Source organism: Amblyomma maculatum, chromosome 8 (assembly GCF_055883805.1).
Source record: "Amblyomma maculatum isolate TAMU_Amacu chromosome 8, ASM5588380v1, whole genome shotgun sequence".
Taxonomy (NCBI): domain Eukaryota; kingdom Metazoa; phylum Arthropoda; class Arachnida; order Ixodida; family Ixodidae; genus Amblyomma; species Amblyomma maculatum.
This window is the reverse complement of record NC_139351.1, coordinates 49558197-49581302: the sequence shown is the minus strand read 5'-3', so window position 1 is coordinate 49581302 and position 23106 is coordinate 49558197. Positions and strand designations below refer to the sequence as shown.

At 42.9% G+C, this 23106-nt stretch overlaps 1 long non-coding RNA gene across 1 annotated transcript; it reads left to right on the top strand.

Annotated features, from left to right (window-relative positions):
• Window positions 1–534: 534 nt before the first annotated feature.
• On the top strand, window positions 535–21775 carry LOC146181135 (uncharacterized). The gene is made up of 3 exons (XR_014700412.1): window positions 535–651; window positions 5451–5562; window positions 21462–21775. It is a non-coding gene; the product is annotated as an uncharacterized LOC146181135 (long non-coding RNA).
• The last annotated feature ends 1331 nt before the right edge of the window (window positions 21776–23106 follow it).

The following is a 23106-nucleotide window of genomic DNA, read 5'->3' as shown; positions in this document are numbered from 1 at the left end:
ATGTTCGGCGTTTAAGGAATCCCTGAAGCTGATTCGATATTCTCAGCTCAAACCTCGCGTTGCTCCTCACGTCGAGAAACATGTTTGACCGAAGCATGCAGATTTCGCATTGTGTCAGTTTTTGCCGTTGTATTTGCCTGCTCTTTTTATTATTTTTGTGTCAATAAATACTGTTTTTTTTCTGATGAAGATCATTATACCTAGGCCCGGTCCATGCGGGCTGCAAAAGGTAAATACCACCATACTTGGGCAATAGATAAACAACAAACATGACTCTAGTCGCACTCACTTGTGCAATTCTTTATCGGAACGCCTAACTCACGTGTTGCTTTGCATCATCTCATGTGCGGAAAAAGAAGAGAACATTACATTATTATCTTGTAATTGTTTGAACAAAAGATCTTTGTTCAACATACATGGTATGGAATATTTATTCCCAGGTTCTCAGTCATTATCATGACGCGTCATTTACTGCTTTATCAATTAAGACCTGTAATGCTTTGTTAAGAAGTATGGCAGAATGAAACCACATTTTGCCAACTTGTCCTCCGCATTCTAGATGTTCTCCCCTTCCACCAGGCTGTGAAAGGAAGTCCAACGCCAATGCGAAGTTTCCGGACTGCTGCGAGAAAAGCTGCCGTAAAAAGACAAGTGAGTAATGGCGAGTCTCAAAACTTAATGCAAACCATGCTGTGCATCTCTGAAATGTTAAAAAAGCGAACAATGCCACATTTTGCAACAAAGAAAGGTGCAAGTTATCATCTTTCTCTTCGTTTCACTGAAACCTAACGCCGGGAATGTTTCACGTTCAACAGCATGGCTGTACCGACATTTTTGGAATTATTCTGTACACATTCTTCTTTTCAATAGAGCGAAAGATAATTGAGGGCCGTTGATGCAGGTTGCACGTACAATAGGGTGTGCATTATATAAATGCAAGACTAGCACGAAAAATAATAAATTATTCTAATATTTAAATACTATTGGCGTTGGAACACATGATTGAATTGCAAAATACAAGGCCGTAAATATCAAAGATGAGTCATGGTTTTTAAATCTCATGGCTCGTTGAAGGGATTGTTAAGACTTGCTTTTAAGAGTTATGGTAGTGTTTCTTAACTCCATACATCGATAAACATACGCCGCTTAAATGAAATGCAAGCACAGAATATATATTGTATTATTTCTCAGAGGCCTATATTTCAAGATATTTGCGCGCTACGCTTTACACAGACACACAAGGAAGCAGTAAAAGACGTACACAGGACAAGCGCGCACTGACACCTATGGTTTAGTCAAAACAGGGCTACATTTAAAACCGCCCACGCGCATCCTCTAATAAAAGAAATCTTACAATCTCGTTGCACAGGCAGTGTCACGTCCCCACGCACCTACGCTCATTCATTAACTTTATGTGACTTGTTAGCATAACTAACGGTGTCGTTACGCACTTGTGTTCTCCGGCTTCCATATCTGAAACGGTTCTAATATTTCGCTTTCTTTTCAACGGCCTTCAAATTTTCCTTCAAATTCTGGCTTGGATTTGTGTTTTGCGTAATGGGGTGCAAGGTTTCCAGGGTTAGTGATTTTACTTATATCATTACAGTTTTCCTTTACCCGTTGCAAAATTTGCTAATTTCTTGAAATGCTCAGCCAACTAGCCCCCATTTCTGCTTTTCGTACGTTTATATAATGCAATGGTATTGCCACCAGTAGGGATGCACTGTTAATGGCAAAACAGCGCAAAAACTCTATTAGCATACTATTAAATGCTCAATCTTCAACTTCGCTATTTAAAAGCATAATGCCGGATCTGAATTATTATGAACAGTATCATCATCAATACTGAAGCTCTTTATTACCATACTATACTTTATTGGTCTCCGCTAGAATCAAAACGCTAATAAGTAGTTTTACTTTTACTGCACTGCACTGATCAAATAATGTCTGCAATGCCCTAATGCCGCACCGACTTATCTCTCACTGCAGTTGAAAGGATAATCTGTCTTTAAAGCTGAGACGACGCATATGTCTAGTTATAATTACTTTTTGTGAAGGTGAATGCATTTCCTAAATTTATTCCACCTTTCTCACTTAACTAATAGCACACTACCCTACAAAAAATGATTCATTATGATCCTCTCTTAACCCGCCGCAATCTACCAGAATCCTTCATTTCAATAAAGTCGAAGTTAATTCACCTAATCCACCACAGTTCATCATTCGCCTTCATAATACACCACAGTCTAACTTAACAATTCCTAAATGAACAAAATACACCTCAATCCAACACAATCCACCGTTAATAGTGCACACTTAATCCAACGTTATCCCTCTAAACTACCGCGACCCTCCATAATGCCACTCGGGCCGATAAGGTGTTTGAAATATTTCGCCCAATCCAGATTAGTCTTCTGGGTGGTGGGGCCACCCTTGTGGCTTGCTACAATACCAGGCATTCATGTCGCTTCTGCCAACTTCAGGAACATACTGCGGCCTGAACGAACTTTTGTTGGGCCAGTTGGTGACAGTTCATCGTAAGTTCAAGGCATGAAAACACACAGGGACAAAAGAAATGTAGCGGGACGGAGCGCCTCTCAAAAAAACTTTATTGAAGGAAAAACACGCTAACATATAGTCGTCGTACCCACAGACGTCGTGTCCGTGTGTGTTATTTCGCCTTGAACTTACGATGCCTCTGGCTCGCTCAATATGACTTGTACCGCCTGGCAGCGGGGCCGCAGTGCTTTCCGGCAACTCACTGGGGCCGACAGACAAAGCCATTGAAAACTAGAAAGAAAGCATTTCGCTCTTCGAGAAACAGCGTTCTCGCCTACGTATTCTTCACTAGGCATCAACAAAATGTTCCATATCATCCAAGTATCATCGCATCACCTCCGCCTATGTGGGGATGTCAATGGGCCAACGTAGTGCACATAGCACAACGGATCCTGTTTACTGTACTACTATGGTCGCTTGTCATATCTTATCTTGCTCCCGTAGCGGAGCAAAATTGGAGGCGGGGCAGCTTGCATTTCAAACGAAGCACGATTTCAGGACGCAAGCAACGCTGCATGGTTCCGAGGCTTTACTCTTTGCTACTGCAATGAGCAATCAATGCGAGTATGCAGCTTACTGCGGGAGCAGAGAAATTTTTTCAACTTAGTTTATGAGACTAGAGTCAGCGAGGCGAGAGCATTTTGAGGCTTATGGTAACGTTCATGCCAGTTCGGCGGGAGTGTCTGCTGCATAATACTATCAGAACGCTATAAAGAATGTTTATCTCCAGTGGGAATCGGAAGGATAGTGCTCCGATAACCAGCCGAGCGTACCACTACTACATGCTTGGCTTCTGAGAAACCGCAGATAATTCTTCTCTACCTTAGGATGATAGTAGCGATGAAAATAACGATGGAGTTAGTTATAATAATAATGGTGAAGTAGCGATGATGATAACTTTGCATTTAGATATGATTGTTGATTGTAGTTGCAATGGCAGATGACAGTGAATTTTGTAGATAATGATCTAGTTATAGTGATGATGATAGTGGTGATAATATAGGACAAAAATGACAACGCAGGCAGTCATGTAAAGTGGCTTTCGCCATTTATAATCTTAAGAGCAAGCAAAGCAGCAATTGGGGCTAGTTGGTTTACCATTTCAAGAATTTTCGCGCTACGATATACACAGATACCCAAAAGGCAGGACCCACGTACACAGTACGTGGTTCCGGTGTACGTGGTTCCTGCTTTTTGTGTATCTGTGTATAACGTAGCGCGAAAGGTCTTGAATTTTTTAGGCTGGCCGCTTGCCGACACCACTGTGAGCCTGGAAAGCGCTGCAACCACACGGTCACTCGTTTCACGTCACATTCAGTGCGACAGTACAACACAGTCCTTCTCAGAAGCATGGCTCTTGCAAGTAGCATTCGACGTGTAACATTGCGCAGCACCAGTTGGTAGGTCGGATTTCGTATAGACTAACATCGATCTGTGACATAAGCGAGATGCGGTGGCTCTTCTGTCACCAGGCTGGGCCAACTGGGGATGAATAGAAGGCGTAACCGATTTCGCAGTCCACCTGTGATCTCGTCATTCGGTGTAGAGTACCTATGAACATCCTAGAACACATTGTGAAGCTATGAAACATCATTATAGTGGTGGGCGTGAAGATAACGTTGCGAAACGTTCGGGGATGCAATTCGGGATACGGCTCATAGAAATACATGCAAGGAAAACTTACCAAAATAATCTGTACGGCAGATGATTAAATATTAGTGGATGTTTTGAAGAAGTGTGACAAAGTATTCTACATCATTTTATAGCCGATATTTTGTTAGGTTTCCAATAAATGGGCTTGGTGAAGTTCGATATACCCCTGAAAAAGTAGCTATCCACTGAAATGAATGCTTCTCTCAATCCCGAAAACGTCTCGTTTTGTCCGATATGCTACATTCCTTCCTGAATACTGCCTGACCAATGATACAAACATTTATGCTGCAGGTAGTTCTCACACAGAAGGATAAACGAACCCCGCACTGCAGCAGATGACCTAAACGTGCGGTCTGCTCACAGAGGTCGCATTCACGAGCGCCAGCTTCCTCTCCGCTCGAATAAGGTAGTGTGCGTCATTGTCTGTTACACTGAGCCGTTCTCTGTCGTTCCCTTGTCATGACGTTTGAGAAGGGCTTCTTGAGATCAGTTTGCCCTAGGCTGCACACCTTGAACGATCGTTATCAGTAAACAAATTCAGTGAATATGGCAGCATATACCAGGCGACAAGAGAAGTTTGCGGTATGCGGAGCAATACCCAGCGAATAACAAGTCTAGCAGCGGTATGTACGGCTTCACAATGCGCATTTTTAGTGACGTTTTAAAAACATATTCCTTCCCGAATGGCGTTGTACACTTTATCACACATTTCTTCAAAACTATCGCTAATGGTTTTGAGTACTTCGTATTTTGATCTCTGGTTCATTTCAAGGTCATATTCCTGTGGAAGGATGCCTTGACTTTACATCGCATAGTGAAGCTACCGCTTCAATAGAGGGCCAGCTGTGACGTTTTATTGCAACTATAAGAACAATAGAGTGGATCATCTACCCCACCCTTGGAACAAAATTTGTAACACGCACGCTGTTGACTGCGTGATGTTGGTATAAGTCGTCGAAGCACCCACCTATTTTGACCCGCATGACTAATGATGCAAGTACACTCACTAAATTGCTTCTCCTTCTTAGATGTGTCTAATTCCTGCTCGCTGAGTTTGATTGCATCTACAGCGGACGAAATCTGTATACATAACTCTGCTCGCAAGAAAATTCGCTGGCGCAGTCTTTGAAAGAAAAACCTTAATACTTGCTTTCCTCAACTTTTATAATATTTCGCTAAATGTATTCATTCAACATATATGCGAAGTGCAGTCACTGATATTGTTGCATATTCAACAGCTCCTCCGTGCCAAACACCAGATGGAACGCCGCTACTAGAAGGAGGAGAGTATAATTCTACCAAACCTTGTATACGGTATGAGTGCAGCAAAGGCAGACTAATAACACAGCAGTAAGTAAGCAACTCACCACATGGTTCATATTCAGCCTCAATGAGCGCACTATTTCCTATTATTTTCTATTGATATTTTATGTCCATAACCACAGTCATCACATCCGTCCTTTCAATTTATTCAATTGTACAAATCCTAGCAAACCTGCTATGGCATTTCAAGCTGCGGACATATGATGTCATATGAGTAATGATGGGCACTTCAAATATTCTTAGTTACAACAAATAATTTATTGTTATGTTCATGTGCTAAACCTGGGTGCAATTTCTTTAGATAATTTCACTGAACTGTACAAAACAGTCTTTTTGGTATGTTACAACTCTTAGACTTCCTATTTTTAACATATTCTCATGTGCTAAGGATCGGAAGTGAAGAGGAGGAAAAAGAGGGGAAAATGAAAGAAGAAGCGGAAAATAGAGAGCCTTGAGCTCTCGGTTCCTCTAACTGCAAATCAACACCTTATTACGTACTCGGTACGTAACAGTTTGGTGGAGCGTGCGGGGTAGCCTAAGACGGATCCCTCTGACCTTCGACAGAGCCGCCGACTCGCTGGCTTACCACCACTACCCTGGCTCACGAACGCAAAGCACAGCGAATGCCCCTAACGGTGAGCAACTCGCAGCGTCATCGCGATTGGTGGGTGTTCACTGAGAACTCTGACGAAGATAGTGATTAGTGGCTCACACACTACGAGCGGATGAGCCGGTACAATGGGTGAGACCCAAACTGGGAAACTAGCTAATGTTGTATTCTTTCTGGAAGTTACCGCACTAATTTATTTTGACAACCATGAAGACGTAATAACTAGCTGGGACCGTTTCACGGGGGAAATAAAGAAGTGCTTCGATGAAGGAAACGCGAAGACGAATCCCGTAAAGCAAATGTTGCACCAGCAAGCCCAAGTACCTGGTGAGACTTGTACTACATATACTGAAGAAACTTTGAATCTTTGCAAAATAGTGAACTGACACACATCCGAAGAAGATAAAATTTGATCATTTCTTGAAAGGTATCGCTAAAGGTTTATATACAATCCTGATCACCAAAAATCGTTTGAACTCTACCGCTATCATAATCAATCACTGCCGCACTTTCGAAACGCTTAAGCTTCGTCGTATCGCCCCTGAATTTGGACAACTGTCCAACGTCACTCCCATGGCAAGTATGGATGCTGGTGCTCCCGAGTGAATGGCTTACCTAATACGCCGGATTGTCTGAGAAGTGCTTCGAAATCAGGAATCTCTTCCGAGATGAAGATCAGTATAAAGGTTGCGTGCTGCAGCCAGAGCCTGTGAACCCATCTGCTTCTTGCGCCCCGGCGCACTGCACCCAACTTCGACAACCGAAAACACTATAAAATGCTTTCTTCTCAGCATTGATTGGGATGAAGGACCGCAAACACAGGCGGAGTCGTTCGCCAGCAACGCAGGCCTAAGCTTTCCGCCCTGCTCAGGTTTGTACGCACTATACTGCTGACCAGTGGCGCCTGCCACCGGTGTGCCACAACTGAGGAATGACCGGACATATCTCGCTACTCCCGTCGACGGGGCATGCGCCCAGAAGACCACTGCCCCTGGCCCAGTGCTTGTGGAGAGGTAGCTTGTGGAGAGGTAGCTTGTGGAGAGGTAGCTTGTGGAGAGGTAGCTAGCACTGTGGAGAGGTAGCTAACCTCTACCATATGGTGTGGGCATGCCAATTTAATCCCTTAGTTGACCACATTCCCAACCCCTCGGAGGAGCAGTGGGAGGCTATTCTGCTCAGCGATGATCCTGACCGTCAGCACTGGCTGGTGAGGAGGGCCAACGCAGCAGCAGCAGCCAATGGACTACCAGACTAGGCGGCCCACCCACATGTTCTGAGAATACTGAATAAATAAAGATGTTTTCAATCAATCAATCAATCGTATGCACCATGCAATCGATACTGTATGCGCCTGTCCGATCAAACAGAAGCTTTATTGTGTGTCACCAACCAAACGTCTGCTAATCGAAGAATAAGTTCGGGATATGCTCCAATGCAGCGTCATCCTGGAATCCTCAAGCCCTTGGGCGTCTCCCCTTATCCTTGTTAAAAAGAAAGACAATGGACGGCAATTCAGCGTTGATTATCGTCGACCTAATGGCGTGAAAAAAAAAGGCGTGTATCCCCTTTCACGCATAGACTATGCCATAAACTGCCTTCACGCAGCTTCATACTTCTCGGTTTATTTGAGATCAGGCTACTGGCCGGTACCAATGCACTCGACTGACAAAGACAATACAGCATTTTCAATACCCGACAGGCTTTATGAGCCTAACATAATACCATTTGTATCATGCAGTACTTCTGCCACATTTGAACGTTTCATAGAGATCATTTTGCGCGGACTAAAGTGGCAAATATATCCTGTCTGGATGATGTGATAATCGGCAAGACATTTCACGAGCATAACAGCCGCCTCGCCATCGTTCTTGCTCGCATTGACAAAGCCGGCCTCGTACTCAAGTCGAAGAAATGCCATTTCGTTGAAGGCCTGACACTTGTACTTGGCCACTTGCTTGATAAGAATGGTGTTCGCACTGATCGCAAGACGATTCGGGCTTTAACCAGCTTCACAGCACCAAAATCAGGGAATGAACTACAGTGCGTTTTATGACTATGTTCCCATTTTCGCCGTTTTATCACTTGGTTCACTGACATCGCTTATCCTCTTACATGCACTTTGCACAAGGACACACCCTTCAATTTGACTGCTTACTGAATCTTTCTTCCGGCATCTGAAATTTATTCGGCTGTCGGGCACGTGTGGACGCCACTCCTGCCCTTCTGCTCCCATTGAAGTTCGAACTGACGCTAGTGGTGTCGGCGTTGGCGCAGTGCTCATACAGTGCCTCGGTTATTCTCAGCATTTCTTAGCTTATGCCAATCGTTCGCTGAGCAAGTCGGAACGCAATTACACAGTGACCGAACAAAAGTGTCTTGCAATGGTTTTTGCTGTGCAAAGATTTCGTTCCTTACACTATGGAAATTGTTTTACTATCGTCACCGACCATCATTCGCTATGTTGGCTTCTAAACCTCCGTGATCCATGCGACAGTCTCGTGCGATGGGCTTTGCGCCTCCAAGTGTTCAACTTCACTGTGATACACAAGAACAGATGTCAACATGCCAATGCTGACTGCCTCTCACACTTGCCGCTCACGACTACGGGTTACGATGACGACACCTTGGAAGACTACCTCGAGCCTATATCACCACCGGGTTCTGACCTTTGCCACTTCCAGTGTGAACCACGCAACGATGCGTCTTTGGTTACGCTCTTCGAATCTGCCCTAATCGACCAGCTGGCAGTTTTTCTATTCGCGATGCCTTACTTTAAAGCATTTCACCCCTGGAGGTGCGGGATTTCTTCTCGTCATTTCCGAAAAATCTCAAAATTTCTGTTCTTGAAACGATGCACTACGATGCCACTCCTGACCACTTCAGTTTTGACCCGGCCCGTCGCCGTACACGGGGAAGATTTTAATAGCCAAAATGCGTCAAACCATTCAACGCTTTGTAGCCAGTTGTGTGCAGTACCAGCGTTACAAGCTCCCAAAATCAGCCTGCCCGGGTCACTGCAATCTGTTGCACCTCTAATCGGACCTTTCGACAAAGGGGACATCGACCTCTTGGGAAAACCGATGAATCATAGTAGGGCGACCATCTAACCGTTTTCTGAGACAGCTGCAGTACCAACGGCCACTGCTTCCAAGATGTCCAAATTTCTTCTTTGGGGTTTCTTGTTCTCCGGCACGGTCCACATCAAGTTCTAATCAGTGACCGTGGAAGACAGTTTACTACAGATGTTAGTAAAAAACGTCGCTGTGTGCATGTGATTTCCGTCATTCAACGCCGTAGCATCCCCAAACAAATGGCCTCGTTGAACGCACCAACTGCACTCTCACTGCTATTCTGGCAATAAATGTAGATTCCCACCATAAGAACTGGGATGACATCTTCCCGTTTATCACGTACGCATATAATACAGCGCAACATAAGACGACTGGCTATAGTCCGTTCTACCTCATCTATGCTCGCCTTCCCCGCAGCTACCTGGATACCCTGCTACCTTTAACCTTTGACAACGGCCCATCTATCGCCATTACTCTCTGTCGAGGTGAAGAAGCTCCCCACTTTGCTTGTCCTGCAATAATGACACACAGGCTCGCTCCACGGAGCATTGCGACAACCGACGCGTGCGTGTCTGTTATGCACCTGGCGATAAAGTGTGACTCTGGACGCCGCTACGCAAGCTTGAGTTATCGCAGAAGGCTCTGTGCCATTATAGCGGCCCTTTTGTTATCTTGGAGCATCTCAGTAACTATCTCGTATGCCGTAATCAAAGCGGCTGATGCTCACGGAAGATGCAAGTAGTACATGCATCCCGGCTCAAAACGGTTCATCCCATTCAGCATCTTTGCTCACCCTGGTGGCTTCGTCTGCGAGGGGGAGGTGTCACAAGCTAAGGATCGGAAGCAAAGAGGTGAAAACGAATTGTGACAGTAAGGAAGAAGGGGGAGCTGATGAGCCTTGGACTCTGTTCCTCTACCGGAATATAAACACCTTGTTTTGTAAATAATATAAATATGTGCAGATATGTTAAACTATTAGTTTATCAATATTGTTTGGAGTGGAATCATCTTATCGTGGGAGAGAGTAAAAATCAGACCCCTTTTGTACACACTCCAATGACCAAGCATTGAAAAAAATGCATTAGGCTTTTCTTGCGGTAAATGAAACTTCATGCTTTCGTAGACTCACGTGTTTGGGCTTTGTGGCATCAGCAAGGAAAGCCCCAAATTATTTAAAAGTTGCTTTTTCAAGAGTGGCGTCACAAAAAGACAGGTAATAACATGGCTTTTGACGTCCGAAACCGGTGCCTAACTGCCAAACACATTACAAAGTAGGACTTCAGATATATTTCAGCCGTCTGTTGTTCTGTAGCGTTCACTGACTTTGTGAAATAAATATTCTCGGGCAAAGACTGAATTGATGCTTAAGACAGGAACATTTGGAGAACAGACGATAAATGTACAGGGCTGAAGGTGGGCGCGTAATCTGGCAACGTGGCTTATCAGAACAGACGAGAACTAAGCATGGAATTCCTGATAACTAAGCATGCAGCGGGTAACGCAGAGGAATTGTGCGGCATTAACAAGAGGGTTGCCATCGTTGCGCTTAGAATTATCAAAAGGGACCCACTGAAAGGTAGTGCTTGTCTACGAACTACATCTAGCGAGGCTGATCTTATATAAAAAGCTTCGATGTAACTACTGAATCGCCAAGTAGTAATGTAAAAATACAGTACCCTCTGCTTGTTGTGGAATAAGAATCCGGACATGGACTAGGGCGGCTACGATATAGCCTCAAAAAATAGTAGGAGGGCATAAAACCAGATTATGCAGGATGGTGTAAATTAAGGAACGTGTAAGCCGTCATCCGCAATCATGAGATGCACAATTTAACGTAGAAGAGCCCCAATACCTGAAATCAAAATAAAACAGACTTCTCACTGTGCGCTAAGCATGGAATAATGCAGATGTGTACGTTCTTGGAAAGGTGCGATGTGAAGACCATTGATTAGTAAGGTTACCAAATGAGTGACTTGAAGGAGACACCGAATAAATCAAAATGAAGAAAAGTCAATCAGCAATCCAGCAGTAAGAGCACGAAATAGACGTTGGTGGCCTCACTATAAGATATATATTTGGCTGCAACAAAAGTGCCAATTTTAGAACTTAGGCAAGAAATGATAATCTCCTATAGGAGATTATCATTTCTTCCACTCCATAATGATTTTTATAGCATAATTATGAGTGCGCAACTCGAGTACATAGAAATATATCTCCGTCAGAAGGTGAAATATCCTGGTAAGGACCTCAGAAATATGAAATTCTCCAATGGCAATGTCAAAATTAAACTGGCGGAACTGTCAAAGTGTTTCGGGAACGTTATGCTACTCAATACTCTAAAGAACGACTCAAGGATAAGAGCGGGCACGTGGAATGCAGGGACACGCAAAAATCGGGTGTGGATGCTCAGCAAAGTTGTATAAACTCTGAGAGATAGGTTTTAAAATTTTTATATATTTTGTTTCTGTACCACAGCAATGAATATATGACATCCTCTCTCGGTGGGCTTGTTCATTTGCTACATATTTTTCAATACACACCCTATCGAGATTCGACTGCAGTTTTAACCCCTAAGTGCGAAGTGTAGAAAAAAGATTCAAAGGAAATTTTTGTTTCCAATATAGAGGCGTAGCTCCATCCTATTAACGTGTACATAACAACATCTTATACTATCCCACAGTTGGCTCACAAACAAACGGCTGGCCAGAAAGCTGACCTAGCTATCTTTCTATATCCTCATTACGAATTTGGCTAAGATGGTTGACGTAGTCGAAGAGGTTTACGCAGAAACATACTGGAGCGGAAAAAATGGCAGCTATATTGTTTGTTTTTGTATCTTATGGGCTTTAAATTCCCAAAGAGACGCCGTAGTGGAGGGTTCCTGAAATTTCGACCATCTGGGGTCCTTCAACGTGCCCTGACGTCACACAGTACATGCGACCCTTGCTTTTCGCCTCCAACAAAATGTGGCCGCCGCGGCAAGTCTTCCGTCTCGCATCCAATAGCGGACCGCCAGCCACTAGTCCATCGCTTAGTCTTAATTGATATAACGTGAATCACAGAGAGCAAAGCAATATGGTTCTTTATTCTGCAGGTGGCGTGACATGGTCCATAGGGTCACGAAGTGTCGGACACGACTGAACGACTAAACTGAAACTGAATTAAATGGCCCAAATGTAAAGCTTCATGCAGGCAAAAGCAACCTGTACGTTATACAGACGTGCCAAATAATAGCCAAATAGAACAGAAATGAAAATGTAAATAAGAATTTGGTTATTGAACAATAACTGGCTTCTTCATGAATACACACAATAACAAAGACAGCAATGAAGTTTTGCCGTTTAGTTTGTTCGTCAATCCAGAGTTTTGTTGCAAGCAAATAAATTAGTCGATTATTGCTCAGTGTCATGCACATCGCTTGTTTAGAATAATCAGTGCTGTGGCCAGAATAAGATTCGCACAGTTTGGCAAAGAAATCACTTGAAACGTTCTAGCTGCGTTCTCTTGATCAAATATACTCATATTGTGCGGTTGTGTTGCCGCTTTACACGGCGGTATTCATTTACAAATGAATGAATCGCGGGCACAGGCGATACCCGCGATAGAGGAAATGAGGGCTTTGCCTCATGAAACTTTCCTTCATCAGGGCTCGAAAGTAGCACTTGGAACATTTCAGACCGGTAGCTTTACAAAGCCCAAAAGTCGGTAACCCAGAAGTCGGATGTATACTTGTTTTCGGATTGATGTGCACTCCCATCTTTTTCTTTTTGGATTTCTTTTGTTAATAAGAATACGCCTGAAATTTATCAACAATACTTACTTAGCTATTTATTGCTAATTAACTGCCGTTGCTGCTCCCAGCACAATGGTACAGATATATATAACGCATATAAGTATCTATAACGTTATATTGACTATAATACCTGGGGCAGTACATTTGTTCACCTTCCAGCCAGTGTGTGTAAAGCTCACATGAAAGCAATGTACTTTGTCAATGTCGTACTTATTTTTGAAGCCAGATAATTATCTAGATTCTAGCAAATTGATGGAACAGGAGAAATGGCAATGGATTTACATAAGTTATATACCTAGCGACGAAAAAATGCAATGTATTAGCAAAATCGGCGAGACCAGCGTGTTGCCCTTACTTTGCCCTCCCCTAATGACAGCGCTGCAAAAGAAATAACTTCATGCAAACAAATTCGCTTCAACAAAGCAATCCAGCTCGGTGTTCTTGGCGCAGCAACAGCAATGTAAACAATTTGAAAGGCATTACTACAATTTATATTGCTTTGTTTATAATGTCTCAGCGAACCTGCTGATTTGTGGGCTTTGTGTTTCTTATACAAAGCGAGTCATCGTTTCAGAACGGAATCGAGTGTATCCAGATTCACACCCCATCCTCCGTGTCTGGTGCAGCGGCGTTGATGTGCGGCATTCTCCTACACTTAACTATGTACACACGTAACCGCGATCTTCGTAGGCATGGTCTTTCACACACACACACACACACACACACACACACACACACACACACACACACACACACACACACACACACACACACACACACACACACACACACACACACACACACACACACACACACACACACACACACACACTACCTAATGCTGTTACACCACAGCGCTGCATGTAAAACACGAGGCGATCCATACGACCTAGGATTGGCGATTGCAGGCAGCCTGCAGTTTTACCGATCCGCCCACGCGCTTGAATTTTCCCATCGATTGCTGACTACGGCATTAAAGTCAGCGACCACCCAATCACTGTTAGTATTGTACTGAATAAGCGTTCCAAGCCTACGAAAGCAGTCACTCGCCGTTTACACAACGGCCGGGTCAGGCGGTCTGTAAGACAAATGGCGCCTGCAGGCACCATTGCGGTACTCTGAAAAGTTTGATGTGACCCTCTTGCCCACGTGATCCTTGCACAGGAAGTGGTTTAGACGTACCTTGTGACTCAGGATATGAGCTGCGTCAGCCTCGAACACGAAGTCCAAAAGCCTTTTAAGTGTCTTTAATTTTGTGTGGTGAGCTGAATAATTCCATGGATGCACACCATCCTCGCTGACTGAGAAAACACGTGCGCTTCGCCTACCAATAAAGCAAAGCTTGCAAATAATGGGTTGCATTTTTCAGTGCGAAAACCTCACAAGCTCTCCACCCCCGACCAAAAACAGAGCATGTTGACGGAGTAGATAGGTATACAGATTTACCGACACTATGGACAGATGGCTACACCACAGAGAGCTGTTGACATTTATTGTGGCCACAGGCCTGCATCAATATATTTAGACCCTTATACCGGAGGGCATACTTGCGCAATATAAAACAAAGGTTTCCCAGGCGCCTCTTATGCACGCGCACTGGGAGCAGTGGAGGCAATCGCGGCCACTATGCCGGCGTGGGAGTTGTGCGGTGAACCCGTCTACGTTAGTATGTCTCCGTTCTGCTAAAAGCCTCTAATAATATCGATCTTCCTTGATAGCAGCGTTAGCGTAGAGAGCGTAGCGTCTCTCATAGCCTGAGTCGCTTTGGGACGTTAAACCCCACAAACCAACCAGCGTAGAGGTAGAAAACCAGCCTCGCGCGCAAGAGGATCGTAATTCAAACCCGGTGCCACGCAAATCCCAACCGGACTAAAGATATCCTTATGTCGATGGAATTGCATAAAGAAGTTTAGTGTGCGACCTATCCGATAGCCACCTACGAAAACGCCTTCCCTCCCCAGAACAGGATATGGCCACCCTGGTGCAGTAATTGGGAATAACCTACTATGAATTCTCTAAAAAACCTCTAGCCTTCACTCCGCAGCGGCTGCAGAGCAACCTACCACGACGGCTGTCATACCTGTAACGCAGCAGAGGGCTCTAAGAATGTATGGCTCCGGACAGGCCGCCATTTGAAACTAACCATGGCAACGTTTAACGCTGGAACATTAGGTAGTGAGGCTAGTTTATCAGGACTTTCAGATCAATTAGAGGGTGTGAAATGAGACGTGATGAGGCTTAGTGACGTTAGGAAGCTAAATGAGTCATATACTATAGGGAAGTGCGGATATGTGTTATTGAGGTTCACTGGAGAGGCGAGAACTAGGAGTAGGGTTTATTGTCAATAATAAGGATATAACTGGTAAGCTGAACCATAAAGCAATGATCAGAGCGTGGAAGGCATCACAATTAAGCTTAATAATAGGTACAAACTGAAGGTCGTAAAGGCATACTCGAAAACATGTAGTCATATTAGCCAGCCAGTCGAAAGCTTCTACGAAGGTTTAGAATTGGTAATGCGGAAGTAAACACGCAGTATACTTTGCTTATGGGTGTTTTAATGCTAAATACGGGGAAACGTAGTCTGGAAACGTGGCAGTGTGGTGACTATGGCATTGACTCTAGGAATAGCATGGGGGCATTACTCGTTGTGCATGCAGAGCACAATAACCTAAGAATCATGAATACCTTCTTCAGTGAGCGGAAGAATCGGAAGTGGACATGAAAAAGCCATAACGGGGAGCCCAGCAATGCAATTGACGTAATCCTGTGTTCAAACCCCGGCATTATGCAGGATGCAGAAGTCATCAGGAAGATGCGATGGAGTAACCACATGATGGTAGTGTCTCGAATTAGTCTAGATCTGAAGATGAAACGAAACAGAGTGGCAAGAAAGAAGTCCATCAAAGAATAAGCGTAGAGGGGGAGGGCATGAAAACTTATTAGCGATGAGGGGGGGGGAGGGGGCAGGAAAACTTACCATCTCGCTATAGAGTAGATAAATAGCTTTAATTTCGGAAGATTACAATAGCGTACCAGCAATGAACAATAATTTCAAACATGCCATTACTGACTGCGTGGTAGAAGTAGGTGGTACGATAGTCAGAGAAAACCCCAGTAAACTGTCTACGAGGACGAAAGATTTAATTAATAAACGGCAAATTCTGAAAGCTTGTAACCCAACCGACAAGACATGACTGACAGAGGCATCATCACTAATCAATAAGCGGAATGTGACCGACATAAGGAGCAATAAACGGGGAAAATTGACCATGCCCTGAAGAACAGGGGCAGTCTTAAAGCATTGGAAAGGACATTTGGCTTAGGCAAAATTCAGATGTTTGCTTTAAGGTGCAAGGCAGGCAGTGGTATCCCGAATATGGACAGGATAGTCAAAGTAGCCGAGAAGTAGCCGAAGCAGTCAGAACAATAATGAGATGGGCAGTAGTGAAAAGCAGTCAGAAAAGGCAGTGACGAAGGATGAGATTAAGAAAGCTTTATAAACTATGAAAAGTGTAAAGCATCTGGGAAGAATCAGGTAACTACACATTGCAAGAAAATCTGGCCACCCTGTATATGCAATTCGTAGTGTCATCGGCGCAACCTTAGAGCAATGCTAATATTATTTTAATTTCCTCTGAAGACTTTAAATATTTCAAATGAGCTTACTATTCGTTACGTACACTGTATTTAGTAAGGTAATCGCTATAGGATCAGAACAACCTCAGACTTTAATCAACCCAACAACCAAGGAGGATCTCAGAAAGGGTACTCTACCCCTCATTATATCCATACCATCAACCATGGGATTGAAAAATATAACTGGGAATATACCTAGCCCTTATACATAGCATTATTCAATTACAAACAAAAAAAAACTTGACTCAGTAGAAGCCTAGGCAATCGTATACGTATTTCGAAATTAGTGTGTGCACGAGCCGTATGTGAAAGTACTGGAAGATATCTATAGCGGCCTCAAAGCAGTCATAGTCCTCCATAAATGAAGTAACGAAATTCCCGTTCAATCGAAGCAGATTGCGACCGATCATCGGCCGCAAGCGCCTTAACATCGAGCAACCGCATTGACTGCATTCACGTGTTAAAGCCAGGTTTAAGTGCGGTTAAAATTCCGTCATTTCGCGTGGAGGCTCCAAGATGGCACCACATATATAGCTGAAAATGTGACACACCATGTCCAAAAAAACAGTGTCGGTATGTGTAAATATGTATTACGTGCAACGATGTTTTTTTTATGTCATATAATAGCCATTTCAGTCTTGTGGTGCTGAGAGATTTTTTCTCTTCGGTTTTGTCTTTGCTTTTTAATACGATGTTGATTTGTCTCGGTGGCTGATGGTGTTTATTTTATGTTTTCTTTTATGTATAACCTCGCCCACTGTAATGTCACTTGACGCTGATCGTAAATAAATAAATTAAAGTTACACCGAAATAAAGCAAGTAAAACCGAAACCTGGTGTTCATTCGAAACGTGATCGGTTTGAAAGAGATAACCACTGCCCATTTTTTCTTAATATTTATTTCCTCATTACTAAACTAGGGCTTATAAATGTGTCAAAATAAACATTCGAATAAACAAGGTATGCTGCGAAGTGAACTTAAAATTTCATCGTCAGACGACATCATAAAGCAGCCAATTTGGCACACTGTAGCTCCCAAACGAAATATGCAGAGCGATCAGACATCGGGCCGAAAACAAAGAAGCACGCAAAACCTTAGAAGCTTTGGCAATGAAGCAAGCAGGTGGTCACGACAAGGTACGAGTAGATGTGCTTTAACAGGGAGGTGGTGTCATAAAATGTCACCGCGCATTATGGAGTAAATGTTCTGGTCTGTTTTTCCGTGACAGTGACGTGGAGCGGCCATGACTGATGAAATACGAATAGCAACACTTGGAGACCATAAAGGGATTTCAAGCTTATACGCAAAACTAGAGTATAAACCGCAAGGTTTTGTAAAGATAGATCTAGCTACATCGGTCTAGCCGAGGATGACGCATTAAGCATTGGCACAGAACACAGAACACTCAATTTAGCTCCGGGGTTCACTTTTAATGCCTCAGGCGCCAGCCCACATGTGGCTCGGTGTTGCATTCACCAAAAAATACGCTTACGTGATGAGAATGGCGGATAGCCCTAACTGTGAAAGATGCGGTTGCGAAGAGACCACACAGCATCTCCTTTGCGAGTGCCCTGCTTTTACAAGCAAAAAATATGCGCTGCGCTCGGCTCTGGACCATCTTGACAGCCGTCCTTTCACAGAGGAGAAAATCCTCGGCCCATGGCCACAGAAGGCGTCTAACGGCAAAGCCTTCAAAGCACTTATGTGTTTTATGAGAGACACAAACTTGATTGAGAAACTGTGACTGTGCTCCTCGCCGCCTTACCTTTCCTATCATTCTCTTCTATCTTTCTCCTTTAAACTCCTCATCTCCCTTCTCCAGTGCAGGGTAGCAAACCGGAAGCTTTCCTGGTTAACGTCTCTGCCTTCTCTCTCTCTCTTTCTCTCTCTTTCTCTCGCTCTCTAGCTATTTGCAGCAAGCATCAGCATGATTGATTACTTGCTGCCTATAACACCTCTCTTAATATTGCTACTGCTAATAACTCTCTGCCGAGAAAATATGCAAGCAAAAATAACAAGAATAGAGTGAAAACATAAAAATGGCACCGACCCTAGCGACAACAATTGTCCCTCCAAATCTCGGGATTTGTCCCAAACCCGTTCCTCTACACCATAGCGCCCCGATTGTCAATGCTAATTTAGGGTTGCGTTTCCACTCATCCTTCCCTTACTTAATGGCTCCATGCACAGCAATAAGTGGCAGTTGTCTTAGGTTGTCGGTTCTCCCAAAATCTGCACCGTCAGTAACTTTTCTCTTGGGAGAGCGCTATTGTTATAGAAACGACACGAAACACAGCCTCCCATGTAAGTCCATCTCTTTTGTACGCACGGTCCCAGTCGTTGTAATTTCGACTCACCAGTCGTTACGTCACCTTGCACTGCGCGAATGCCTCTGTGCCGACAGGTGCCATTGTACTACGTACTCATAAGGAACCACTGCTACCAGAGGCTGACTCTTGTCAATGTCCGCCGCGTTACCGTGAGCCTGCACTACCCCTTACAATACGCAAAACATAATTTTCTGTGATGCACCCGCATCTATTTAAGTTGCGCTAAATATGTTTCATTCTGTATGAAAAAGAACGTGTATCTCTTCAAAACTACAGGCCAGAGTGCTTGCTATTCACTGTTCACAAGGTACTTCTGCTAAAGCAACAACGAACGAATTCAGGAGGGCTATTAGTTTCTATCAACCATACGGCTTTCGCAAAATCTACTCGCCAATAGATCCCATTTAAGCTGCCCATCTGGTCATAAGAAAATCCGCACAATATAGCCCACCTGCTGTGCGCAGCATTCACTGATTGTGAGACAGCATTTCACCAATACGATTGTTCAGCAGCCATACAGGTATTATGAAAGAAGTAGTTTCAAAGACAAAACTATCATAGCAGTATCTTGCCGATACTCCTCTATGGGGCAACAAGGAGAAGACTAACGACATGGCTCCAACTTACATTGACCACAGCGCATTGAGATATGGAACGGCAAATGATAGGGGCAGTGTTAAGGAAGGTGCGAGTGATATGGTTTAAGAAACAAGCGCGGGTTAACGCCATCCTAGTTGAAATTAAGAAGAAATGGCCACGAGCATGCCATATAATATGAATGCAAAAGCTCCGATGGTCGATGATGGTAACAAACTATATTCCAAATGAATTCAAGCCTTGCGAGGGGCAGTAGAACGTTAGGCGAAAGGATGAGATTATGAAATACGTAGGTTTGAAACAAGAGTTTGAAACAAAATTGAATGAAAGAAGATTTTCACTGGGAGCGGGTGTAGTACCACTGAACATGATGATGGTGACATTGACATTGCAAAGCACAAAGGAATGCTTGAAATTCTCGCTCATTTAACAGCTGGATGCGCTGCAAGGAAATGGTCCACTACGGTCAGATATACATCAAAACGCCAGTCATTGAAGTACTCCGGCAAGCATGCTATATCACAACTAACACCAATGTGGCCCGTGTAATTGAAATATATTTATATTCTGTAGTACTAGACACAGATTCCTCGTCGCCCTGTTTAAACGTGATCAATCGTGAGAGTAATCAAGCCACAGGTATATAGTCATATAAAAAACTAAACCGTCTGTATATGGTTGGTTGGTTGGTTGTTGGGGTTTAACGTCCCAAAGCAACTCAGGCTATGAGAGACGCCGTAGTGGAGGACTCCGGTAATTTCGACCTCCTGGGGTTCTTTAACGTGCACTGACATCGCACAGCACACGGGTGCCTTGCTTTAATAAGTTAAATTGGTTCACAGGAAGGGAAAGGCGCAGTAACTGTCACACTTGCTCTGTGGACACCCGAACCGCGCCGTAACATCGAAAAGCTGTCGCCGAGGCCGGGATTCGATCCCGCGTCCTCGGGAACAGTAGTCGAGCGCCGTAACCACTGCGCCACCCCGGCGTCTATATATATATATATATATATATATATATATATATATATATATATATATATATATATATATATAGCTAATTATCAAGCTAATTATCATATATATATATATATATATATATATATATATATATATATATATATATATATATATATATATACATATATAAAATAGTGACATTTTTTAGCTGAGACAGTTATGTCATTGACATTTTCATTCAAAATCCAATATGCGCGCATGGAAATAGTTAGAACGCAAAATATAAAGCACGAATCTTTACAAAAGCTGAATAATGCGCGCAAGCTCTCATCTATCAATAAATTAGTACGTGAGTGAGGTAATAATGAAAGAATTACAGCAAAGGAGACGCTGCATGCAAAACAAAATATGGTGCTATACAGCCCACTTTTGTAATTGAAATGATACAGAATCTTACAAGCTAATTATCATCAAGCATAAATACGAATCTCTAGAATGCGCAATTTGATGTGGAGTGATGTAGCGTAACACGTACTAAACGCCGTATAAATTACTCTCAGCATACTGATTTATAGTTTCATAATATTTGTTGCCACAAATGTACTAAGAAATTGTGGGCAAACCTTCTTTTTTTTTTTGTGAAGAAACTGGCTAGCCTACGAACACCAGTTTTCATCCTAGCAATCTGCTGAAATTAAACGTCTCAACTAGAGGGTACTGGAACATTAGTAAGAAGAAAAAAATGCTAAAAATCACACGCCGAATTTAGGAATTGTGCCCCTGAACACAGCTATTCTTTCAGGTTTCGAAATTAATGGAAACACGCAATACAAATAGAGATGCTTAATCACTAGTGACCTTGTGTAAAGAAATAAATCTCGGAAAGAAACTTCAGCTCTAGTGAAATCCCTTTCTTTTTTGTTCAAGGTGCCCTGATCCCGAGCCTACGGACCCCCAATGTTCACGTTCTTTTGCTGTAGATGCTCCATATCCTGCATGCTGTGGTGCTGGAATTGTATGCCAAGACAAAGGCAAAGCAAAAGGTAAAAATAAAGGCAAAGGCAAAGGCGCCAAGAATAAGCGGCAAAAGCGATTGTTTAAGAAAAGTCAGTAGAGCACACGTTGCGAATATATCACAATGACCTCTCACTGGAAAGGCCTCTCACGTGCCATCTACAACGGATCAAAACTTTCCAGTGGAAAACACACAGTCGGTACATAAATAAAACTTTATCTCTTCACGCATCCTGTTACTTTTTTAAGAAGAATTTATTTAAAATTTATTATCACTTATTATCGCTTTAAAGCATTTAGGAACATATTGAACAAACAAAGCAGGACAGCTAGAAGGACGTACCGCAACAACCTCTTTGATGAAGAACTCTCTGATAATCATAGAGAAAAATGAAGGCGCCCTAATTATATTAAACATAATTACGCACCCAAATATTATGAAAAGATAAAAAGTGGATGGTGTTGAGCTAAGTGTGTCGTTGGGCCATTGCTTTTAACGAATATTTTACTGCAGTCGGGAGTCAATCTCACTGCAATGATTTTCCTGAATTTCTGCACGATAGAGTTTCACAATCGTTTTTTAACCGACTGATGAAAATGAAGTACACACTATTCAAAGAAGCTAGAAAAATACCACAAGCTTACTCTTGTGGTCTAAAAAGTTGTAAAATAAAATACGTCTTGCCTTTACCAGTTTCATGTTTAACGCGCACATCTTACACTGGGCTAATTCCGGCAAAAGTTTCCGGTTATATATAACATTCTATGGTAGGAATAATCTTCAAAAATGAATACAGAAAGAGTTTAATTATTTGAGACCAGCATCTGTCTTACCTTCCTTCTCCAAAGGACTAGAACGCATAATTCTTTCTTGAGCGCATAATTTCCTTCAAAAGCACTCTGTTATAAATAACTGGCAATATGACTTTACCCAATTTATGACCATGAAAAATGCATTACTTGACCAAAAAGAATATATATTAGGCAACATAGAATCCTTGAAACTTACTCCTAAATTTTTGCAGATTTCATTAAATCGATTGATATGCTTAATCATAATGTCCTCGTTGCTAACCTCAAACATTGGGGTATAGGTGGCCAGTCCCTCAACTTTCTCAAGTCATAGGTGTGCTCGTGATCCCAATAAATATGTACTTGTCAATAATTGTCCCTCTGATATGCTAAAATTTCAAGTGGTGCGTCACAGGGTAGTCTTGCGAGACCTATACTTTATATATATATATATATATATATATATATATATATATATATATATATATATATATATATATATATATATATATATATATATAAATATATATATATATATATATATATATATATATATATATAATGTCACGTAGCAGGAGGCGTGAACTCCACGGCAGAAGACCGATACACCACGACACAAAAACAGTGTGCACCGGCCGTCGCAAAACAGACCACTGCCCCATATTTGGGCCCCGCGCTAGCGCCAAGTAGACAAACACTTCATCTACATCATCTTCGATGAGTCTACCCGTAGCATGGCCCCCTGGCACAGAAACACCGTCGAAGC